This window comes from Triticum dicoccoides, chromosome 5B (genome assembly GCF_002162155.2).
Source record: "Triticum dicoccoides isolate Atlit2015 ecotype Zavitan chromosome 5B, WEW_v2.0, whole genome shotgun sequence".
NCBI lineage: Eukaryota > Viridiplantae > Streptophyta > Magnoliopsida > Poales > Poaceae > Triticum > Triticum dicoccoides.
The window spans coordinates 325,759,426-325,765,179 of record NC_041389.1 but is presented as its reverse complement, the minus strand read 5'-3'; positions in this window follow the sequence as shown (position 1 = coordinate 325,765,179).

Here is a 5,754-nt window from a genome sequence, read left to right as displayed (position 1 = left end):
TTTCTTTTAAAGCCCTTTATGTGGTGTCGCTCAGACGCCCGACTGTGGCATTTCTTTTAAAGCCCTTTATGTGGTGTCGCTCAGACGCCCGACTGTGGCATTTCTTTTAAAGCCCTTTATGTGGTGTCGCTCAGACGCCCGAGTGTGGCATTTCTATTTATTTAATCATTCACCCTTCGAGGCGTCGCTTCAGACACCCGATCGGCTTTCTTTTATATATCCTGTTGGGATTTCTGGCGGGCTACTGCTGATTCCCGTTCTACTTACCTTGCCTGCTAACATTTCAATTATGCATTGGTGAACTAATCATGACACATTCATGCATGCATTTGTTATATCTTACGTCCGAACTGTCTTGCGAGTACTTTCAATGTACTCACTGGCTTGTTGATTTGGCCAGATGCTGACGAAGGTGATCTCATGGATGAAGAGTTTGATAGCGATCCGACGCCTAGAGGAATCCCAGTCAGTCTCGTGCGACCCTGGACTTGGTCACTATATCATAACCGCTTCCGCAACCCGAATAAATTCATCGAGCCTCACTCCGACGCTCGATGAGATGTTAGTTTGAGAGCCACTTTATCCACTCCCCACTGTGTTACTCCACCACTACCCTATTTACGTGTCAGTAGTATGCCACCACTCCCTTATGCCATATTCGCCTTATGTATAATTATTGGCGCGTTGTAATAAATTGTTGAGCATCCTCAGCTCAACCCTGTAATATATTTTATACTACTGGCTTATTGTATCAAGTGTTTGTCTACCAGTGAGGATGTTTATCTCAAACTGGATTTTTAGATTGGTTTCTCAATAAATATTTTTATTGGAAAACCTGTCGTGACAACTCCTCCACCTCACTAGAGCCACGCCCAGCCACTAGGAGGACCTCGAGGAGGTCTTCTTCCCTGACTCCGGCTGCCCTGATCCGCTTCGGGCGCCGGCACGATTCCCTCTGGTGAGACCACCACCGCCTTCCAAACCGTACCAATGACCTCCTAGTGCACCTACTCCACTAACCCGCGCCCCAATTTGAGGGTTGCAGCTCCATTCGGAGAGAACCAACCTCGCCCGAACCGCCGTCCGCCGGAGTTAAGGCCGCCATCGACGTGGTGCTCGTCGACGGCCAACTCCACCACCCTCAGGTGCGGAAGAGCCCCGGGAACCCGTAGGTACCCTCCTTTCCCCCTACCTAGCCGTGGATCATCGCCGGCTACCACCACGGCCTTTGGGCGCCGCCGTACTCTGTTTTTCTTTTCAAATATTCAAACCTGACTGGCGGAACCCCCTCGTCAGCCTCTCTTTTCTATTCGAACCGTTTTCCTGGAAAACGCCTTCGGGCAAAGTACACTTTCTCTGTTGGGTGGCGTATTCCTTAACGAAACGTTTTCTGTTTTTATAAACTAAACCCTAGAAACTTTCTGTTTCATTACAGATAAGTCCCTGGGCTAAAACCTTTATAGCTTTTTAACAGAAGACGATTTTGAATTGATTCTTTTTCTTTCACCTTTATTTTTCTGTCTAGTTTTTTATCATATTTATTTGAAAACAAATTGGAATAATTTTTATACACATACGGTATTTACGTTAGTATGCGATTTCTTTATACCGTAGATATCGGAGGAGGTGTCGGAACCGCGAACTTCGCCGAGCTAGACTCCGACTACTCCGAACCAGGCAAGCATGTTTGAACCTTTGATATGGTGAGTGTTTTGCATGTTTGCTCAAGTAGTTTTTCTCATGGCATGTCTATATAAGCATTAGTAAATGTTATGTTGCATGCAAGGCAAGCTACAGGTGAGCTTCGAAGTATGATATGTTCATATGATGATACAATAACCTGATCATGTGATGGCATGATAGGTTGTAAGCTGGTACTGTTGAAGCATGCCAGTCTTACGTCAACCGTGAAACTCCAGTGTTAACGTGGATCAAGTCTCGATCCCGTTTGTTTTCCCCTTCGTGCTGCCACATGTTTTCTGCAAAGAGTGTGGTTTAGTAAGTTGCAAACCTCTTTCCGTGTACACACCAAACAGAGGGACCACGATGAGGGTTCCATGGCCCTGGATTAAAGCCCGTCATTCGGTAAGGGGGCATGGGTGTTTCCGGTTGGGACCGAGAGGGGGGCACTCCTTAGAGCGCGCGATATAAATTAGATCCCATGCTAATCGAGGTTGTGACCTCCCCGTCTTAAAGTTTTTCTTGAACGTTGCCTAGGGTGATTCCTGGCAGCGGAATGTGGAATGGGTGTGTACTGGATTGATGTGTTCCTTCTGAAATACCGTAAACGGAACTAGTCCTTTGTGACTACTGAAATCCGTTGGCTGTGGTTAAAGAGTACAAACTCTGCAGAGTCAAACCATTCTAGTATCCAGGTCCACGACCAGGGACTTGGAAATCATCTCAGTATCAGCGTCAGTCTCAGTGTCGATCTCAGTATCAACCCAGTGACAGTCCCGGAGAATAAGCCTGAGACTGAGAGTGGTAAATTCGTCTGAATGATATTCATGTGAACGGACTAACCAATTTATTATTATGAGTTGAGTATTTCCTTGTGATGATTTAAATTCATGAACTACTTGAATTCAAATGATGAAAAACAAGCCCTCTATGTGATGTCGCTCAGACGTCCGATTGTGGCATTCTTGTTATTTACTTTTGATATAAGCCCTTTATGTGATGTCGCTCAGACGTCCGACTGTGGCATTCTTGTTATTTACTTTGATATAAGCCCTTTATGTGATGTCGCTCAGACGTCCGACTGTGGCATTCTTGTTATTTACTTTCGATATAATCCCTTTATGTGATGTCGCTCAGACGTCCGACTTTGGCACCCTTGTTATTTATTTCCATTATAAGCCCTTTTCGAGATGTCGCCTAGACGTCCGACTGTGGCACGCACTGTTATTTACTTTTCAATATAAGCCCTTTATGTGGTGTCGCCCTGACGCCCGACTGCGGCATGTTAATTTATTTTTACCTTTCGAGGCGTCGCTTCAGACACCCCATCGGTCTTCAGTTATTTTATTGAGATTTCGGGAGGACTACCGCCGAACTTCTTTTTGTTTATCGTGCAGTGCAGATTTATTATCGGAATGTGCATTAATAATCTTCTCACACGCATCATGTTTGCATTTGTTATATCTTATGTCCAAAACTGTCTTGCGAGTACATTCAAAGTACTCACCTGGCTTGTTGATTTGGCCAGATGTTGATGAAGGCGATCTTATGGATGAAGAGTTCGATAGCGAGTCCGATGCCTAGAGGAGTCCCAGTCAGTCACATGCGATCCTGGAGTTGATCACTTGTATTATACATGCTTCCGCTACCCAAATAAATCATTGAGCCTCACTCCGACGCTTGATGAGCTGTAAGATTTCAGAGACATGTCACCCACTTCACTGTGACATATCCACCACCACTTTTATTATGAGTAAGTAGTTATGCCACCATACCCTTTTGACATATCCGCCTTTATGTATAATATCAGCGTTGTCGGTGTCAAAACCGGCGGATCTCGGGTAGGGGGTCCCGAACTGTGCGTCAAGGCCGGATGGTAACAGGAGACAAGGGACACGATGTTTTTACCCAAGTTCGGGCCCTCTCGATGGAGGTAATGCCCTACTCCTTCTTGATTAATATTGATGATATGGGTAGTACAAGAGTAGATCTACCACGAGATCAAGGAGGCTGAACCCTAGAAGCTAGCCTATGGTATGATTGTTGTGTATGGAGTTGATGGCCGTTGTCCTACGGACTAGAACCCTTCGGTTTATATAGACACCGTATAGGGTTAGGGTTACACAGAGTCGGTTACAAGGGTAGGAGATCTTGAATATCCGCATCGCCAAGCTTGCCTTCCACGCCAAGGAAAGTCCCATCCAGACACGGGACGAAGTCTTCAATCTTGTATCTTCATAGTCCAGGAGTCCGGCGAAGGTATAGTCCGGCTACCCGAACACCCCCTAATCCAGGACTTCCTCAGTAGCCCCTGAACCAGGCTTCAATGACGATGAGTCTGGCACGCAGATTGTCTTCGGCATTGCACGGCGGGTTCCTCCTCCAAGTCCTTCATAGAAGTTTGTAAACACCAAGGATAGTGCCCGGCTCTGCAAAACAAGTTTCCACATATTGCCATAGAGAGAATAATATTAACACAAATAAAATCTGCTGACGTATTCCGCAGTGCGTCATCACACTACGGCCAAGTCCTTTACTCGAATCGTTTTTACTTTTCCACCTCAGCACGTCTTGCGAGGCGGTTTCCTTGGCACGTCTTGTCAAAGCAGAGATCATGTTCCCCCCTTTATGTGATTCTCATCAATACGGACATGGGTAACCCAACCGCGCCATTTACCATGGCGCTTGGGAGGCAAGCGAGTTTTATTAGGTAGGTGGGGACGCATAACCGCATCCGCCCATATAAGGGGATAAGGATCCACCCTTTTTACCTACGCCTTCTTCCTCCTTTGCCTATCCATCTCCTGTGCACTTAAGCTCCAGCGCCCGAGCTCGCATTTCCCACCTCAACCTTCTCCAGCAATGTCCGGAGTGGGAGGCAAGTGGATGGTCTCCTCCGTCACGGAGGGCCAAGTCAAGAAGCTAAGGAAGGCCGGATACTTGTCTAACGACATCGCGCACCGGCTTCCCAAAAAGTGGTAGCTTCTCCCCACCCCAAGGCCCCATGAGAGGGTAGTATTTCTTCCCCACTTCCTCCGCGGACTGGGTTTTCCACTCCACCCATTTGTCCGGGGGCTCATGTTCTACTACGGCCTGGATTTCCACGATCTGGCCCCGAACTTCATCCTCAACATCTCGGCATTTATCGTCGTGTGCGAGGCTTTCCTCCGCGTCCGCCCCCATTTCGGCCTCTGGCTCAAGACCTTCAACGTCAAGCCCAAGGTGGTGCGCGGCAGCCAAGCGGAGTGCGGAGGCGCCATGGCGGGCAAGATGGCCCACGTCCTCTGGTTCGAGGGCTCCTTTGTGGAGACCCTAAAGGGGTGGCAAGCTGGGTGGTTTTACATCACCGAGCCACGCGATCCGAAATGGATCGCAGCCCCTTAGTTTCGATCCGGACCCCCCACGCAGCTTATGTCCTGGAAAGAGACGAGCCTGTCGTGGGGCAACGAAGAAGAGGTGACCGGACTGAAGACATGCATCCAGTCCCTGGTAAACAAGCCAATCCGGCTTGTAAATGTAGTCCAGGTCATGCTCGTTCGCCGAATCCTCCCATGCCAACAACGGGACTTTAATCTGTGGGAGTTCGACCCGGCGCAGCACCGAACCCTTAACAGGCTCTTCGACATGACGTATGAAGACGTCTGGAAGGTGCTAATTAAAGGCGCCGAGGCTCCCGCATCTGCCTCCGAGGATCGCGGATACAGCTCGCAGCGTCACGCCAGCGAGGTAAGCTATTTTCACCCTTTACAGGATGTTAAGTTTTTTTCATAGTTTGACTTTATGCGGGATCTAAACTCCCCTACCTTTGATAGGCTCGGCAGGCGATATCCGGACCGGTTAACTGTCCGGCTCCCTTGCCCGAAGACCCAGGCCCTCCTCTCCTAGTGAAGCTGCTGGCTCCGGCGCCTTATGTGGTGCCAGAGAAAAGGCCAAGAAGAAGAAGGCCACGGGGACTCGAAAGAGTGCCCGTAATGTGGTGATGTCGGACTCGTCATCCGACGAGTCCGAGACGTCCTCCTCCCGTGAGAACAAGGAGGAGGAAGAAGAAACATCTCCCCCTCCAGCGGGGGGAGG